Source organism: Pteropus medius, unplaced genomic scaffold (genome assembly GCF_902729225.1).
Source record: "Pteropus medius unplaced genomic scaffold, Ma_sr-lr_union100, whole genome shotgun sequence".
Taxonomy (NCBI): Eukaryota; Metazoa; Chordata; class Mammalia; order Chiroptera; family Pteropodidae; genus Pteropus; species Pteropus medius.
Window position 1 is genome coordinate 53369092 of NW_024349800.1, and position 18737 is coordinate 53387828.

At 38.8% G+C, this 18737-nt stretch overlaps 1 protein-coding gene across 1 annotated transcript in view; it reads right to left on the reverse strand.

Moving 5' to 3' along the window:
* Positions 1–440: 440 nt before the first annotated feature.
* The window catches only part of TDRD15 (tudor domain containing 15), a 635306-nt gene continuing 617009 nt past the window's right edge, over positions 441–18737 (reverse strand). Inside the window, exons 16-20 of the transcript XR_005658332.1 lie at positions 13093–13184; positions 10824–10988; positions 10244–10311; positions 3611–3709; positions 441–743 (exon numbers count right to left, since the gene is read on the reverse strand). The gene's annotated coding sequence lies outside the window, so the exon portion shown is untranslated. The remainder of the gene's footprint in view (positions 744–3610; positions 3710–10243; positions 10312–10823; positions 10989–13092; positions 13185–18737) is intronic.

Sequence of the window (18737 nt, forward strand, 5' to 3'; positions counted from 1 at the left end):
GGGTATGGTAAACACTCATACACAGTATCATTCATTTTTTAATTAATTCATTTAATATTTATATTCTGGTCACAAAGGCAGCAGCTACGTTTGACAGTTCTGTTCAGCCTTTACTCCTGGCCCCTTCGGTTTACAAAGCTCTTGTTTCTCTGAACTACTACTTATCTGATAGTCTTTTCCACACAAAATAGCACATGCAGTGTTCTGCACGTTAACTACCTTTTTGTATGTGTTTAGATCACTCCTCCCTCCACCTAAAGCTAAAACCATAAGCTCCCAAACTCAGACACCAGTGATGAAGTGTGAAAGCAGAGATAGCGTGCATGACACAGGAGAAAGAACACTAGCTTCAGGGTAAGAAAGATATGAGTGTAAAAACTGATTCTACCTCTTATTGACTGTGCAGTCTTGGAAAGTTTTTAAAATTTCTCTGAGCTCAATTTCCTTATGTATAAAATAAGGCTAATAATACTGACCTGGAAGAGCTGTTATGAAAATCCAGTGGGATAACGTCCACAAGGTTCATAGAGTGGGCATAACACTTCAGAGACAATCAGACAAAAGATGCTCTTATTGCGATCCATGTGGACCATTTTGAAACCGCAGTTGATTGCACTCACAGGTGTACTGAGCAGAAATGTTGATTCCTCAGAAGATAATCTTGCAAAATTCATATCTCCAGGCACAGGGAAAAGACTCAGGACATTTTATGCAAAGTGATTTTCCCCGAATTCATTATTTTCCTGCTTAACAACAACAACAACAAAAAAAGGGTGAAAATAATGTGGTCACATTAATATATGAATGCGAAGAGAAAATGTATTATTATTCTGGATAATTAACATCCTAAGTAGAAATAAATCTGATGAAATTTTATTTTAGTTAGACTTAAAGGTATTTCTGGTAAATAGCATTAGAGGCCAAGAGAGAGAAAGCATGCAGCAGATTGAAACACAACATAACAAACACATTAGCAAGTTATTATCCACGCTAATGAAAACTACAAAGAAACTGCCTTAATGACACAGGGAGGCCCCAGAGCACGTGGGGAGCTGTGTGTAGTTGCAATGCAGCCTCAGAGGTTTAGAGCTCTGGCTGCATGTCTGTACCAGCCCAAAGGACATAGTCATTGGCATTTACGCCGCATCTGTCATTTCCCTCTTTTCTGTCAGGGCCTGTCAACATCAACAAATCTGCTTCATTTCTGTTTCATTTGGGCCTCATTGACCTATCCCGGACTATCTGTACAGCCCTCGTTCCCTAGAACAGAACTGAAGTTGTGTGTGAAGTGATGGCTTATGGTCTTAGCCGATCTGTTCTCTGTGTGGTCACACAAAGTTCAGAGCAAAAGTTATCACAGAGAGAAGCGGAATGGGAAAGGAAATAGGCCATCATTAAAATTATTAGTTCATCGGTGTGTCATAGCCTATCTGCATCTATTAGTGCCTGATGCATTAGTTCCTGGTTCTCCGAGTTCTTTATCTGGGAACTCTGGCCCCTTCCTAAAGCCACTCAGCCAAGAGGGCAGTAAGATCAGAGCCTCAGTACCACCAGCAAATGGGGTTCGGAATCAGTGACGTAGTCTTCAACAGGGTGGTCCCTCGGTAATAGAGTTTCAAGAGAACTCTGTACTCAGCTCCTGCTGTATGGCACATGCCTTTATCTGTTCACCAGGGAATACGCCACATTTACACCTTGGTAAAAAATAAAATAAAAACTAAAATTAAAAAGTGGAATGTTAATCCATTGCACAATGCCCGGCAAACATTTAATATTCAATGATATTAGCTATCATTCTATTATTATCATAAAAAGGAGGAAGGTATAATACCAAGCCATAGAAAAGGTCTGGTAAGGTAAGAAATTCAAAAAGTTATTGGCTTCAGCAATACGAAGGTCATTGGTAACCAGAAAAGTGCATCTCTGTCGTGAATAAAAGGGAAAGAAACTAGACAGAGAGCGGAAAACCCTTCCAGAAATTAGCATGAGAAGTATGGGCCAGAGACTAGGCTGCGGCTAGAGAGGGAACCCCGTGTCAATAGAATCTTTTTTATTTTCTTTTCTTTCTCATCTACAATGTGGTAACGCTGACATGGCATCATCCCCAGCCTTCCTGCATCTGCCGCCTTCACGGTCTTGCCTGCTTGAGTCCCCTGTGGCATTCGTCATGGCTTTTCTGACACGTCGGCACCTTCCAAGAGCAAGACCTTTCAGGACAATTACATATTTCTGTGTAACTGGCTAGTCCACCAGAAAAATGTAAGACGTCAATGGATGGATGGGCTTTTTTCTTCCACATTTTTTACACAGTTGTGACATCAAGTTGAATATTAGTAGCCTTGTCTTTCTTAACTTGTGACATTTACTCATCTTCCTAGGGATCCAGAGAGAGTGGGTGGGCTCATTCAGCAGAGGCCTGATGGCCGAGCCTGGAGAAAGCCCCAGAACTGCCTGCAGGCCATCAGTTCTAAGGGGTCACCACACAGACAGGCGCCTGACTCTGAGAGGGATCACTCTCCTTTCCCTGGAGAATGACTCACTTCTGTTGCGTCCCACTTAAAATGGGCCATTCCGGAGTCTGCCTGATCTTTGTTTGAAGTCTTCAGTCTTCTTACAAAGAGTCCCAAGAGCTTTCAAAACTCAGATGAAAAAGTATTATGTCATCAAGTCATTTCTACTCCATGTCGTAGCTTTGGTTTTGTCTATGTTTTAGAGTATTACAAAGTGACAGGTAGCCAGGAAAAGTCAATCTTCGATCATTCTTAGTCCCCAAAGTCCTTTAAATGCTTTCCTAGGGTTTATTCCCCAATATTCTCTTCCTTAAGTGTGTTAGTGATTCTTAACCCTTCTCATTGGTCATAGTTGTACTGTTTTCTTATTGACAAAATAACTGTTAAAAGCAACTCAGCAACTGGGTGTAAGATTGCATATGTGAGTTCCTGTATTCTATGATTATCCATTTTGAGAAGATAGCATGACTTCAGAAACTTCATAGATGTTGATAAAAGAATGAACTCAATGGAGAGTGTTTTTGTTTGTTTCTTTTGTTTTGCTTTTTAATTAAGATGGTATGTTCTTTTAAACTCTGCCAGTTATCTATTTCCTATAGGATAAGTCCCAAACACTCTGGCATGGTAAAAAAAAAAAAAAAAAGTATCTTACAACCAAGTCCTACCACAATTTTTGAGGTTTTCTAAATCTGTGTTTTAAGTTACAGTCATATATATTTTCTGTGCATTTGTATATGCTCTTTCCTCTGCTTTGATGCCCCCTAGTTCCACACCTATATCTAATATAATCACTCATGATAACTTTACATTTCATTTAAACATTAACTCTTTTGTAAAAATTTCTGACAAATCCCTACATAGAAATGTCATATATACATACATACCTGTACCACAAATCATATTACATCAACATTAATTGGCTAGCTTCACTAACTGTGAGAATCTTATGTTAATACCTGATTAATATTCTAAATGTCTAGCTCAGCTGTTTCTGTAAATAGTAGTTGAATAAATGAAATATTAACATTGTATATTGCTCATAACAAGTAAATTGCTCATATGTTCAAATTTTCAAAACTTGTTTAAAATTTGATAGTTACCAGTTACTCCTTGACCAGCTGGTAGTATTCAGCATCCTCCCACAGAAGCTTCAGCTCTTTAATTTAAGTCTTTGATTTCAGTTCAAGAATATCCATTGCCTTGGAGAGATCAGAAAGTGAATGGTTAGATTTGTTTCTTTGTAGGATAGATTGACTTAGGAGGTTGACTTAGTAATGCTTAGCCGTCTCATCTTATTCTTGCTAAATATGGGGAGAATCAAAGAATGGGTAAATAGCTGGTCCAAAGCCAATCAGTGATCTGGAATCAGATCCAGGACTAGAATGTAGGTATTCTGATCAACATTTCTGGGATTACTAAAAATAAAAAATCACATTAAGATATCTGAGTCCTATTTTTGGCTCTACATCAATGAACTGAGTGATTTAAAGCACAACTTTTATATTCTGGGTTTTGGTTGTTTCATCTGCAAAACGAGTAAAACCGTACATATATGATAAAGGTGTCACAAGGATTACAAATGATAAAGGAGAGGCAAGGAACATTGTGTGTAAATCACTTTACAATATGTTTATCATTATGTTTATTATGAAATTAATTCTAGGGAATGGTTTTGTGACAGATGATGAACTTTGTAGGTCATAGCTCTGGCTGAAATCTCCCTGGCTTTGCTGCCTCCATAATGGGATAATTTTCTCGTGGAGTAAAGGCAGCTTGTTAGGAACATGCCTTCATATACCTCTCACTGCACCCTGCACCACTCAAATGAGAGGCATCTTAATGATTTCAGGCATTTCGGGGAGGAGAAAGAGAGTCTCAGTGCACTGGTGGAGTGCTTTTTAGGGAGCTCGTTGTTCACAACCATCCCATATCCTCCCAGCAAGTGTCTCCCTTCCTAGTGTAAGTCTAGTCCAGCCTCTGCCACACTAGTGCAACAACGCCTCCCCTCTAACCACCAGGACTGTCGGACTTTACCTTTAGCTACTCTGTGGCTGATAAATACTTGTACGAACGTGGCAGCAAAGGCAGGACACATATGTCACAGCTTTCTGTGCTCTGCCATTGGGTAGGATGCTTGGTCGGTGAGGATTAAAAATGCATCCATGCACAAAACCTTGTTTCAAATCTTGTTTCAAATCTGAATCACCCGTATCTCTTCTACCTTTCTACACCTAGAATAGTATATATTATATAGATATAGATCATATGTATATGTCCAGTATAGAGAAAAGATGGTCTCCTATGTGGGCAGCATTGTATTTGCCTTAGCATTTATTGGGGAGAGCTGGCTAACCCTTCCGTACCCTGCAGAATGTAGCCTTTTATCACCTCTTGTCCAGACTGCCAATATTGCCAAAAAAAAAAAAATATATATATATATATGTGTGTGTGTGTGTGTGTGTGTGTGTGTGTGTGTGTGTGTATACACACACACATATACACTACGTGTGTGTGTATAGTAGGTAAAGCTTCCGTAGACATTGCATGATGAAGAGAGACATTGCTTGGTGGATGCCTTGTTATCTTCTTATTTTTGAGATGCCTAAAGCTCAGATTAACTCCACAAGACTTTGAGACTGCCTCAATAGGCTTTTCTAAAAATCAGAGCATTGTAACCACTAGTTACCCTTTAGCCACCCATTTTGAAATTTGGATATAGAAGCGATCCCATTTTCTCGCCCCGTTTTATTTCCCCTCATGTCTCTATTATCACCAAGGGACACCCAGATTTATCCGCCTTAATAATACATTTTATTGTTTTCCATAGAACTGGAGATAAATGGATTTGCGAAGAGAAATGGAATTGGCTTTTTCTCCTCTTTTTGATAACTTAGTAGGAATTCCAAAATTATTACTTGAGAGATTTTCCTCACTGTGACGAGATTATTGTCCATGCTACATTTTAATTTCTCTTGCCTATGTCAACATTTTTCTTTTTTTAAAAAAAAGATATGGCTATTTAAGGTTACACTGTGTTCCCTCTCTCTGGTACTGAAGAAAAAGAGGTGAACAAGATTCTTTTAATTGAAAGTGTGTGCTGGAGGGAGCGAGATACTTGTGGGTCGTTCTTTTCATTGTTAATTTTGTGGTAAGTAAGCCGTGCCCCGTAGCACTTCGTGTCTGATTTACTATCACTCTGGACATTTAAATGTTAGTTATCTTGTTTTTTTTTTTTCCTAAATTATCCTATCTGACTTTTCCATGCCTGGTGCCCTAGACATTGTAAGCCATTACTAAGCCCGTGTTCATGAAGATATTGCAGCTTCTCTTTCTTGCTCGATGGTCAGGATGCATACTTCATATAGAATTTTAAAGAGCTGACTGATAATGTTTTCCAATCTGCTAGGTTATTAGAGGAAGAAGATAGAGAATGGGGAGATGAAGGGACTGGGAATTTATAGGTGACAAGACAATGAAAGAAGGGCCGGAAGTGGAAATGAGGAGCCCTCGAGGAGCCACTGAGTGTTTGGTATGTTAGATTCTGGCGAAGATGGCTGGGCACATAAGGACAAGGAAGTGGCCAGAAAACTAGCTGGCACAACAGAGCACGTTCACACAAAATTGCCTTCTTGATAATGAGTCTTAACTGAATTCCCCCCATTGTGTGTGTGTGTGTGTGCGCACGCGCATGCACGCGTGCGTGTGTGTTTCATGACTTATTAAATAGATTAGTTACATTGATTTTTTACTTGGAGATTTCCAGGCAATCACACAATACTTGAATTTTTCAATCCTGTTGCTACATTATATGTTAATAAAAGCCGATAGCAAACATTTAAAAAGTTTTCCTAGATTAAGGCCCTTCCAAGAATCAATAATCTCATTGACACGGTTCAAAAAGCTATCAATTCTATGAGGACCACTAATGGCTGCAGAAAGCGTGCATGTAAACACCACCAGAAAAATCAATGTTCTCTCTAAGTCATCGACAATTCTTGATGGCAATTGGAATTATGAAAAACATAACATGTGCCTCATGACTTCAGCATTTGAAAAGGATCCATGTCATGCTAGCTGGTATCCAGGACAAGGCAACTATCAGTCAGGCCTTTCTGACCTCATAACTTATACACAGACATTACCTATGGATTCTCAGATGCAGTGTCACATATATCACTTGTTTGACAGCCAGTAGACAGAAACGTACACTCATACTGTTTTTGTGAATTCTCAGAAAGAACAAGCGAAGTTGTGCTTTGTCCAAGCCACTTAGGGGAGCGTTGGGAATAAAGCTTTCCAATTCCTGTTCCTTTCCCCTGAGTGGTGATAGACGCCCACACTACTACAATAGCAAATGCAACGATTACTTTCTGCTTACCAATTATCAATAGGCTACAGTTAAGCAGTTTCCAGGGAAATCTGAAAACTGATAAACGATCCAGAAGTCTCAACTATATAGTGTACCTCACCCAGGTGTACAGAATTAACACAAGAGGGTATTCACTGAAGGACAAAAAATATACTTTCTATGTCCTTCAATTGTCTCGGTGGTTACCGGAGTATCTGCTCTCAAGTGGGTGGTATTTGGCATTCTTCCAAAATATCCCCATTTTAGAGGGAGATAATGACAAATAGAGCTGTTCTTGGTGAGCTATCCAGCTCCTAGCCCCAGCACTGCCTTTTACGGTAATGAACAAATCATTCATCCTCTAACACTGTAACTCCTTTTCTGTAGCTGATTCTGTCTTTGGATGAATATTTTTTAAATACAAATTTCTATTAAAATAAAGAAAGTTTACAAATGAAATGAAACCTCACCCTGAAAGAAAAAGAATTAATAGGGGAAAGGAGTAATCCTGGGAGCTCCTCCACGCGGTAATGAATTCAACATTCTTCAATCAAATTTAAAATTTAATTATAGGTAATTGTTCTTTTTTTAATGAAGTACTTTTGACATAATGCTCCATTATTATATAATTAGATAATTAACTCCATTAATCACCTTACAATTTATTTTTCTTCTCTGTTTTCTTTAAATATTTATATACTGTGCCCATTTTTCCAGCCACAAAGCTCACTGTAAACAGGAGTGTAAGCCACGCTAGGCAGAAGAGCTTGGTGAAGGATAACCAGTTATTTCTCCATGTGTATCTCACATCTTCCTTAATTTATCAGAAAATTAAATGTTTGCAAAGTACTTCTGTATTTTTGAACCTCTGACAGGCACTCAACATTTCATCTGCCATTTCCTGACCAGCTGATACACGCCATTCAAGCCTATTGCTAGCCCTGGATTCAAAGGAAAGGAAAAGCAAGAGATGACTAAGGCATAACATTTGACCTAAAAGAGCTCATAATTTACTGACGGAGAACCCATGAAGGATGCTCATGGCTCTTTCTCTTACAGAGTTCACAGTGCAATATACGGAGTCAAGTGCAACACCTGTCACAGATATGAAAAACTTATTAGATTTAGTAGTGTCTCAGTGATGGCAGGAGAGTTTCTCTGGCTGCATCCATTCTACTCTGGTGATCTTAATCTAGTTATATTTTATACATTGCGTTACCTCTGCCCCACACACGAGTCCTTACAGGTCTGCTATAGAGAGCTCATGTCCTTGCTCACATCCTCACCTCTCAGTTGATGTTCTTGCATAGAATGATACTAGTTTTCCGTGTTTGCATATGACCAAATAGTTATTTTAATTGCACTTCTCTTGCCAGGGAGAGTTATCTAACTCAGCTCTGCTATCTTGCACTGGATAACCCCAAGCAGGTTACTTAACCTCTGTGCCTCAGTTTCTTCACCTGTAAAATGAAATGTTCATAGAGTAGTGACAATTTTAGAAGTGAATAAATATAAATCACTCAGAACAGTTCCTAGTATACAGTGAAAATGGAAAATGATAGTTATTATTTCTGTTCTATTTTTATCTTTTTTGTTATCATTAGGTAGAGATGCGATAAAAACAGGCTCTGTCAATGTGTATCTTCCTGTCCAAAACTCACATCTGACCACCATGACAGGTTTTTATAGCAGTGGTTGGGAGGTTCTGTGTATTATGAACCTTGTTTTTAGGAGGCAAAAATAAAAGACATTTGATTTGACTGGTGCCTTAAAGTATCTTCATTATTTTGATGTCTTCGTGGCTATTTCCTATGGGTATTGCACTAGTGAACTCTCATGGTTAAAGTAGCAATCTTGCTAGAATAAAAAAGGAAGAAAAAAAAGAGAAAAATGAAAAGGATGAGAGAAGAAAACAAGAAAGCAATCTTCCATTATTGCCAACTTATTGGAACTTTATTGTTTAACTGTTTTGGTGTATATGTGGTTTTCCTGGATTCTGCATAACTTATTTGTTGTCTTTGTAAAGAACTATCCAAACTATAAAAAGCCATCCACAATCTAGAGCTGGAGATTCCCTTTGGGAGGAGCTGTGTGCTTTGGGATTCCTACTAAAGAAAGCTTTAGGAATCTCAACATTCATTAGTTGAGAAACCGAATCATTAAATATTTTAGTAACAAATATTTTCTCTTGGAACTGTCCCAGAATTACTATTTATCTTTTCTGTAATTAATAATAAAAAGAGCATAACTTAAGTGCACGGGCATCTATTGATATCATGTGCTAGAAGGAATACTATAATGAACACCCTAACAGAGTGTATGATCGATTAAACACTAAGTGTTCATGACGTGCTCAACTCACCACAGAAGGATTCAAGGGCGTGTGGTAAATGCAGGTTTCACTGCAAAAAGTGAAGTTGTCCACAGAAAGGCCTTTTCCTCACCATAATAGGAACTGATGTTTGTACAAGAAAATATAGCTCATTGGAAATGAGAGGTGGCATTGAATATGTCATTGAGACACTGGGAAAGATGGGGCAAAAATTGACCCAGGGATTTTTATTTTTCTGTGTCATTCCTTATCTTGTCTCTAAGCATACTGAAAATTCTTCAAGGATGACATTCAGATATTCTTTTTTCTCTTCTCCAAGCACCTAGCTCACTGGTGATATTCAGCAAAGAATGGTTAGTTTGTTCATTGGTCATGGGTGGGAACTAAGATGATAGATGATGATATTTAATAAATGATAAGTGCATGGCAAGACCTGTGAAAGGTTATACATACGCACTATCTCAATCCTTACGACCATTCTCCAAGGTCAATAGTATCGGTCTCAATTTGCAGGTGAGAAAATCGAGGCTCAGATAGGGTAAATAAAGTTCCCATAATCAAAACCATGTTTCTATCTCAGCTCTAGCCTTGCACATTTCCTGAAAGAAACCAGGATGATGGTACAAAATAATGACACCCATTGCCTATTTATTACCTCTTTCCCAGTTAATCACTAATATCAGAGCTCTGCATCTTTTCACTCAGGGAGCAGAATTTTTTGAGGATTTGTAAGAAAGGAAGAAGGGCTACAATTTGACTTAAGAATAAAAAGGGCCAAGACAAGAGCTTAATCAAAAATGACCCCACCTTTAAATCCAGCTGTTGGGGTTGCTACATGATGTTCAGTTAATTCCTCTGATATCAATAGATGGCCATGCACTTAAGTTATGCTCTTTTTTAAATTGCATTATGACCCCAAGGCCTTCTTGGTGGAGGGGAAAAATGGGAGTGGGTGTTGACTAAAAACAACCATATATAACTCATCAGGTGACTGAATGCAGAGCTGCTGAGAAAAATTAAGACCACAAGAGATACCTTTTCATAGGCACTTACATAATCTCGCCTAACGGGAAATATCCCTAGGGCTCAAAACTTTTCTCTCTGAACTTCAGCTTCACAACCTGTAAAATAGGAAAGCAAATACCTCTTAGCATAAGGAGAAAAGGTGTGTGACCATCACATGTTCGAGCTCAGCAGCAGGACATTTTTATGTTGAATTTCCATCCTCCACTCATGGAGACTCAGACCACCAAGTTCTTGTTCCCCCACCACTGCCTTGACCCTGTCCCCTGGTTGAGATGCTATTTGCAATGCTGATTGTTTGTGAAGGTCACTCTGTTCAATAGCCCAATTCTCTCTTTGTACTCCATGAAATAGCAAAATAAGGCTTTTTAAATCCATAGCTCCTACCCATTCAAAAAGTAGTTTTCACAAACAGACAGAGGTTCTGTTGGTGAGGTATAGGGAAGGCCCGACAGGCCAGAATTGTTTAGTAGGATCCCTTATGGAGCTGGGGAATTGTGCTGCTATACCTAAGGTTTAATAAGAAAGTCTAAATGCCTGCCTGACGATTCTGTCTTGGCTAAGTCAAGTGCCTGCCACACTGCCTTGCAGGGGGACCCTTATATCATACCAGTTAGTTGATGAGTAGGGGAAAGTTAGTGATGCCAAAGGCCATTTTCTCTGCATGGAATGGATTCGAATGCACAGAAAGTACCAGGTCAAAAGTTCTAAGTGGTGCTTGTTCATTCTTCTGGCAGAAGTGGGATCACAAGGGAGGAGTTACGCTTTGCAGGAACTGAAAAGAAAGGATTTTGAAGATGCATCAACTAGCTACAGTGAAAGAACAGCTGCACTGCACCAGACCCCTAAGACTACAGAAAAGTTTCAGGCTGATGGTATAACTTCATTCTGATTGAAAAAATAAAAATAAAAATGTTTCCTCTAGTTCTGGCAACCCGGCAAGGAAAAGGAGGTATTAGCAGAAGTCTGAGCCTTTGGGGGTCTGGCCCACGTCCCAGCCATATCCTGAGAAAATGGCAGGGCTTCCAAAAATTCTTGTGGCAGGGATCCGCATTTCCTGTCCTAAATGGTTAAGCCATCTGGAATGTCTATTATGGAAGCGTTAAACTTATGGAACTGTCCTCGCAGGCTCCCAAAACCACTTCAAGTATTCTACAGAATAAAAATAAGTTGAATAAAAACAAACTATGCAGATTATCAACTCTTTTAGAGGAGGAGGCTCAAATGTACCAGAGTCATATGGAGATATCAAAATATAAAAACTAAGATTGTAAAAAGTACATTTCGCTGAATGATTTCAAAGAGTAAATTTAAGACATAAAACTGAATCTAAGGTCAGGGCATTTTGGCCATGGTCTTGTCCTGGGGTTCCTTCAGCTACCCTCTCATGTATGCTAATGGTCTCCACATAGAAAGGACCGTGAAAGGTAGGTGGGCCCAAGCTGCAAACCCCACCTTCCAAAAAACAGCCAAAGGGCTTTCATGATACACAGGCAGGCCTATCATCTATCTATACACAGACAGCATTACTCTGCCTCAGACGTCTTGTCATTTTAGAATGAACATGTAAAAGAACTGACAAGTGAAACTACAAAACAGAAAATTTAGTCACACTCCAAATGTGCCCACACATAGTAAAAAATTTTCTGTTAATCACAAATTACTACAAATTCCGTGATGTTAAACAATCTCATTTATCATTCCATGGTTATGTGGGTCAGAAGTCCAAGCAGGCTTAACTTAGTTCTCTACTTTGGGCATCAGAAGGCCAAAATCAAGGCGCCCACCAGGCTGGGCTCTAACTAGGAGGCTTTTGGGGAGAATCCACTTTTAGGTTCATTCTAGTTGTTGGCAGAATTCCACTCTGTGGGGTTGTAGGACTGAGGTCCCTATTCCCTTGTTGGCTGGAGCCCCTCTTAGCTTCTTAAGGCCACCTGCATTTCTTCCCACATGTCCCCGTCTATCTTCAAAACAGTGAGGCCCAGGAACTTCCTGTCACCCTTAAAATCTCTCTGACTTTTCCTTCTGCCTGCAGTCTGAGAAAACTCCCTGCTTCTAAAGGGCTCATGTGAGTAGCTTAAACCTGCCTGGATCATCTCCCTCTTGCCAAAATATAAGGAACATAATCACAAGAGTAACACCAGGGGTGTTACTCCTTGGAGATCATCTTAAAATTCTGCCTACCACACGCAGCTCATGACTCATTGTAAAGATGACAGAAACAGCCATGTGCTTTCCTACATGATGGTAACTCTGCTTAAACAGAACACCAAAGAGGTGGCAGCTTAGAGTTTTGTGTAGAATGTAAAACCACAGGGAGTATGTGTGGTGGTCATAGTGGTGGCCACATCTCACAGGGCTGCTGCTTAGTATCATTTAAGATGACCTCAGGCATATGTTCTACCTCTGGCCATACAGCTCCATCTTGACTTCCCACCTTATCCTGGATCCCATCCCGAGGCTTGAAGAAACCTTAGTTTCCCCAGCCATACTGCCCTTCTGAATAGTTAGTGGTGTTGGCTATGGTCTGTCCACAGCGATCCCTTCCACAGACCTTCTCTTCCCTGGTGTAGGCATATTCTGAGCTCCTCCAGAGCGAGTGGAGTGCCTGGGGAGATTCTAATCACCTACGAATCGCCTGCTAAATCCTATTTGAAACCTGAGCCGAAGCAGGCTCTACGAATGACTGTTAGATTGAAATGGGTACTGCCATTATCCTCTACTGTGTTACATATAGGCAGTAAAGTATATGCCCAACAGCTTTGCATGCTGTTATGTTAGCAAAACAGATTAAGGTTTTAAGTCCCACAATAGCCAATCAATATATATTGCAACACAGAATCCATACACTTCTAAATGAGTTTGTACAGCTCAGTTACCTTCTTTCCCCATCCAGGTAATACAATTCTCATATTTAATCTGTTGGCTGATATGTGAGCTCTCAGAAGCCAGGGGATCATTTTCTTCGCTCCTGCAAATGATGTCAGAATTAGCGACAGTGAATACGTCCGTGCCACTCCTGCTCCGATAGCCACGAAGTTTGGGGAATAGGCCGCTGTGGTTGATGAATTAACTCTTCTCCACTCGGATTATTTCAGTACCAAATTACCCACCCATATCAATGTCATTTTAACCCAGGGAACATAGGAGCTCAGTGCCAACAGTCAAAATGTGATGTGGAGGTCTAATGGGTGCAGCCAGATCTGTGACAAAGGACTGGATCGGGAAGGTACCTACCAGGGTTCACTGGAAGATAGCACTCAGATGCGGGACACCCCCACCTAGAAAATGGCACTTAACCGCTGCCTACGGAGCGGAAGCAGCTCCTTCTCACATAGGCAGGGGGAGAGTGGGATATGAGCATGCATCAGTGGGGCATCTCTGAGGAAACCCCTGATTGCAGATCTTGAATGCCTCCAGTGACATGAATTTCAATGTTTTCCTGAGGCTAACAAAGATCCAGGGACTTTTCCTGAATGAAATGTGTTTAGAGAGCAGCCAAGTGAAAGAGGATGTGGAGGGAAACTTTTGTGACTCAATCCTAAATGACTGGACCGTGGAGGATCCCTGAGTCAGGCTAACTAGCCCCTAAATGACCCGCCTCTTTGCACTTCCACTAGATTAAACACTGGATAGGTGTCCCACAGAATTAGGTACAGGGTCCAGATTTGAATACTCGAAAAATATTTACTCTGCTCTCAGTGGTCTTATGGGTGCCTCTTCAAAGCCATCGAGGGCAATGCTAGTAATTTAACACTCCGTTTAGGTCCTGTCTATACATTGGTTAAGTCTTAGAGTACATTACTCTAGAAATGTAAAGAAAATAGATGGGCTGTATATAAACTAATTTGATAAGATGATGTCTTTATTGTTTACCATATATTATAGCTTACCGTATATTCTATCAATAATATTCTGGCTTTATACTTAGAAAGTTGTAGACTAAATAACTGGTATTCTTGGTACTTCTTCATGAGCTCTTTTAAACAGGGCTCAAAATTTTCAAATATTGTCCAGAATACATCGCGAGCGTGATTTGCAATGGATAAGTACATCACTGAGGTGGCTCTAAACAGATCAAGCCTTATAATATTTTGGTTGAATTTTGTTTTGCTTTGTTTTGTTTTGTTTTGTTTTGTTTTCTCTTTTTTTCCCAGAGAGCCCTCTTGTGGGTGACAGGCATATTACCGAAACACAGTATTTCATTGACTTAGTTGGAAAAGAGTTGAGAAGAATGCTTCATGTTTCATTCATGCTAAGCCTGAATATATAGGCAGTTTTTTTTTTTTTTTTTTTTTTTGCCTCCACATTGTTTCTCCATTTTTAGCTTCTCAAATTCAATTATAGAATACTAGACTTCTAAGCTTTCAGAGGACATAAAAGGTCATCTGGTCTGGTGGTTCCCAAACCGACTGATCATCATTATTATCCAGGGAGCATTTTACAAGTACATATCCTTGGGTAATGTACTGCAAGATATTCTGGGTTGGTAAGTCTGGAATAGGGCTAGCAATCTTTATTCTTTTAAATATCCCCAGGTGGTTCTGATTATGAATCAGACTTAACATTGAAAATGTCCAACTCCCCTTTTGCTTATACTTGCTGCAACCCAAGGGATATTAATCTTTAAGGTTGTTCATTCTCTCTCCAACTCAACTGTGAACTTGACAGACATAGGGCTCTGCTCGACTCCCTGCCCCCTTCACCCCGCAGTACCTAGTGTAGTGATGAGTAAAGAGTAGGTACTCAATAAGCGTTTATTAGACTGGATTAGGTACTTCTAATCTACTAATCTATATTGTTAATAGTATGCAAATTACAATCCCAATAGATTTGCACTCTAGAAAACTTTCACAGAGATTTCGGTACAAAAATCACACAATAATCCATCAATACAATGACATTACAGGATCCACGAGCATTCAAACAAGTGTTGTGTATATTTGCGATCCTTACGTTGAATAGAGGGAATGAAGTTAATATTTGTTTTCCCCCACTTGCATTTAAAAAGAATGTGCTGTTATATTTCAGTTAGAGTTAATAAAGCTTTTCAACCCTTCTCACCGTTCAGTGTAATGTACTTGTATGAGAGCGGTAATGGAAAAAGACAATCTGCAAGGAATTGCACAACATGGATACTCTCATTTATATGCACAATTTTGAATTCTGAGAAAATAAGAAGCAAGTTACCATGCATTTACCTTTACAAATGCGGAGAAGAGACAAGATTGGATATAAGCAATTGTATCTGACTATAATATATTCCATTTGCAATTGTTAGAGATTTATGCAAGATAGCAGGTAACACCTTCCTTTTGAATTTCAAATGCTGTATAACCTTTTGAAGATAACAAGGGATATTCATCCGAAATAATGGTAGGAAATTTATAACGGAGACCACATAATTAGTTGTTATTTTTTGCGAGTACCATATACTCTGATAGGAACATGGCTAGGAAAAAAATCCTTCAATAAAAAGTCAGTTTCTTCCTCTTTCTTCTTTCTTTCTTTTTTTGCAGTTGAACAGCTTGGTATATTGGGTATGTAATAATTTAGAAGAATATAAATAAAATGTAAGATAGCATCCTGAAATGATGATGAACTCTATCAAATTTTCAGGTTTATTTCTAATGTATATCCTTATCAAAATAGCAAATTATATGGGTCTGGGTTAAATTCTTCAGCATGATAGATGCCCTTCAGTCCAGAACTTAGCAATTCAATATAAGCAGGAAGAAGCATGAATTTAATTACGTTAGGGTGATCACTCTTTACATGACGTTTTCCAGTAGAATTCAACAGTAAAGCTATTATTCCAAAAAGCTACTCCAAAGTCGCTTTACTCCAACAGCAGTAACTCAACAGGTATTCCCCTCGAATCATGGCCTGGCAATTCTGTTCGTCTAGGCTAATATTTCCAAGCTGACATTTCCAGATATGACCATTAACTCCCTGTGTGGTTAAAATGGCTCATGTAGAATAAACTCTTATAGTGACACTTCATCTATCTATAGAAAGTTTTTAAATGTGCAGCAGCTACCACTAAGGGATGCACTACTAAGTACTGTATTCATTTCTGCCATTTCAACTCTCGTCCGGTGGTTCAAAGAGTCCTTCTACCTCATTTCACCAGGCTCTTGATATTGGTGAAATGAGGTAGAATGACTCCCTTTTTGCTCCCGAAAAGGCTAATTCGATTCCAAATGCTGAGACAGTAGTTTTAAAGATACTTCTCTTGCCAAGACCCTTAATGTGATTTCAGAGGAAAATTCCTTGTCTCCTTGGCTATTTTTTCTATCACCTTTCTTCCACTTGTGTACACCCAGAGAAAACATTTTCCTAAACATGGTGCCAGGTGAATAGTCATTTAATTTTCTTTACAGTCATTCAGTGACTTCTTATCCAGGTCTTGCTTCTGTTAAATATTAAATGAGAGATGTCTTCCCTCCTCCCCAAAAAACTAAAACAAATCGCTCTCCTTCTTCGAGGAGATAAAAAAAAAAAGGTACATGTTAGTAATAAAAGTTCTCATGAAATAACAAAAAAAAGTACTGTAGACAATAGAGTCTATGGAAATGCAGCACATGAAAATGTTACATGTTCCAGAGTAATTGAAGAAAGACTTGTGGGGAAAGTGAGATGTAGGAGGGAACTTGGAAGATAAGTAGATTTTGAAAGTACAGAGAATGGGGGTGGGGCATTTGAGTATCTTGTGTCTGTGGAAAACACTGCCCTCTCAAGCAAGAGGACCTATCTAGATGCCACTCTTAAAGGGAACTGAGCCCTGGGCTGCTCAATATTTATAGTTACGAGGGTTGTCAGTTGTGTACACTTAGTCTTATGTCTCTCCTTAAATTAGAACTTAAATGGCAACATGAAGATAACAAAGCTTTAGTTGAAAATGATTGAGCACACGCTACTGAATGTGAATTTTATACTGCTGGCCAAACACATGACTTGGGGGTATATAAGTACTTTCAAATTACAAATGATATGCAGAAATAATTGCACTGTGATTCTTGTATTAATTATAATTCTAATGTTCTGTAATGAAATGGTTTAGATCTGGATTTCACTCCTGTTGCTTAGTCCTGATCCTGTAATTTCCCAGTTCGAAGTCATTTCTTGTTATGAGTCCTTCTCCTTCCTGGCCTCCTCCTCCTCCTCTCCTGCTCTTTCTACGCCTTCTCCTGGTGGTCACAGAATATTGTGTTTAAAAGTACAGACACTCTTGGTTTCCATAAGAAACCTCATTCACATTTTTCTATTGTTCTGGCCATTTCTGATATTATTTAATGCTTTATATGAAAGATACCATTCGGTCAGGGTCTAACTCAGTGCAAACATTCTGCTAATGCCTTCCACAGATTGCTTGTACATGGGTTTCTACAAAATGCTTTGTGCTTGCAATAGTAGAAAAGGTATTGAACAAAATACTATATATTCTCCTGAGTACCCAGGGGAAGATTTGTTTTTCTCTTTGTAATAATTGGTCTCTTGAAGTCTGCAAAGACAAAATACTCCCCAGTTACATTAGTAAGGGGGTTCCTGGGTGGATATACAGAAATAGTTCATATCAGGAGACTATATCTCCTCGGTAAAAAAAATAAAATAAAAAATTATTTTAAAAATTATTTAGGATTCTAACCAAAATATACTATGAGATTGATTTTATTTTTATTTTTATTTTTCAATTAGAGTTGACATTCAATATTACTTTATATTTGTGTCAGGTGTACAGCATAGTGATTAGATGTATATACAATTTACGAAGTGATTCCCCCAATTTGTCTAGTACCCACCTGGCAGTATACATAGTTATTACAATATTATTGACTATATTCCCTATACTGTCCTTCACATCCCCATGGCTGTTTTGTAACTACCAATTTGTACTTCTTAATCCCTTCGCTTTTATCACCCAGCTCGCCAAACCCCTCCCATCTGGCAACCATCAGTTTGTACTCTGTATCTATGAGTGTGTTTTCATCCTGTTTGCTTGTTTATTTTGTTTTTTAGATTCCACATATAAATGAGATCATATATTTGTCTTTCTTTGTCTGACTTATTTCACTTAGGATGATTGGATAAAAAAGATGTGCTATATATATAGACAATGGAATATTATTCAGCTATAAAAAAATGAAACCTTATCATTTGCGATAATATAGATAGACCTAGAGGGTATGATGCTAAGTGATATTGAGTAGTTTATCATGAGTCATATAACACATCATCAAAGAGAGAAGATCTTTATGGATCAGTCTCTCTCCCATATGGATCACCCAACTGAGCAAAATTTTTCACCAGAACAGTTTTTTTGGATTTTTTTTTTGTAGTTGTATTAATCCAACAACCTATTATGTGCCAGAAACTGACGTATGTACTAGGGATCCATTATTATTTTAACAATATCCTATCTTCTTAGAGCCTACATTGTAGTCATCTTTCATTTAATAGAAATTTAGTCTTTTTTTTTTTTTTTTTTTTGTAGCTGGTCCAAACACAATTGACTGGCTCAGGC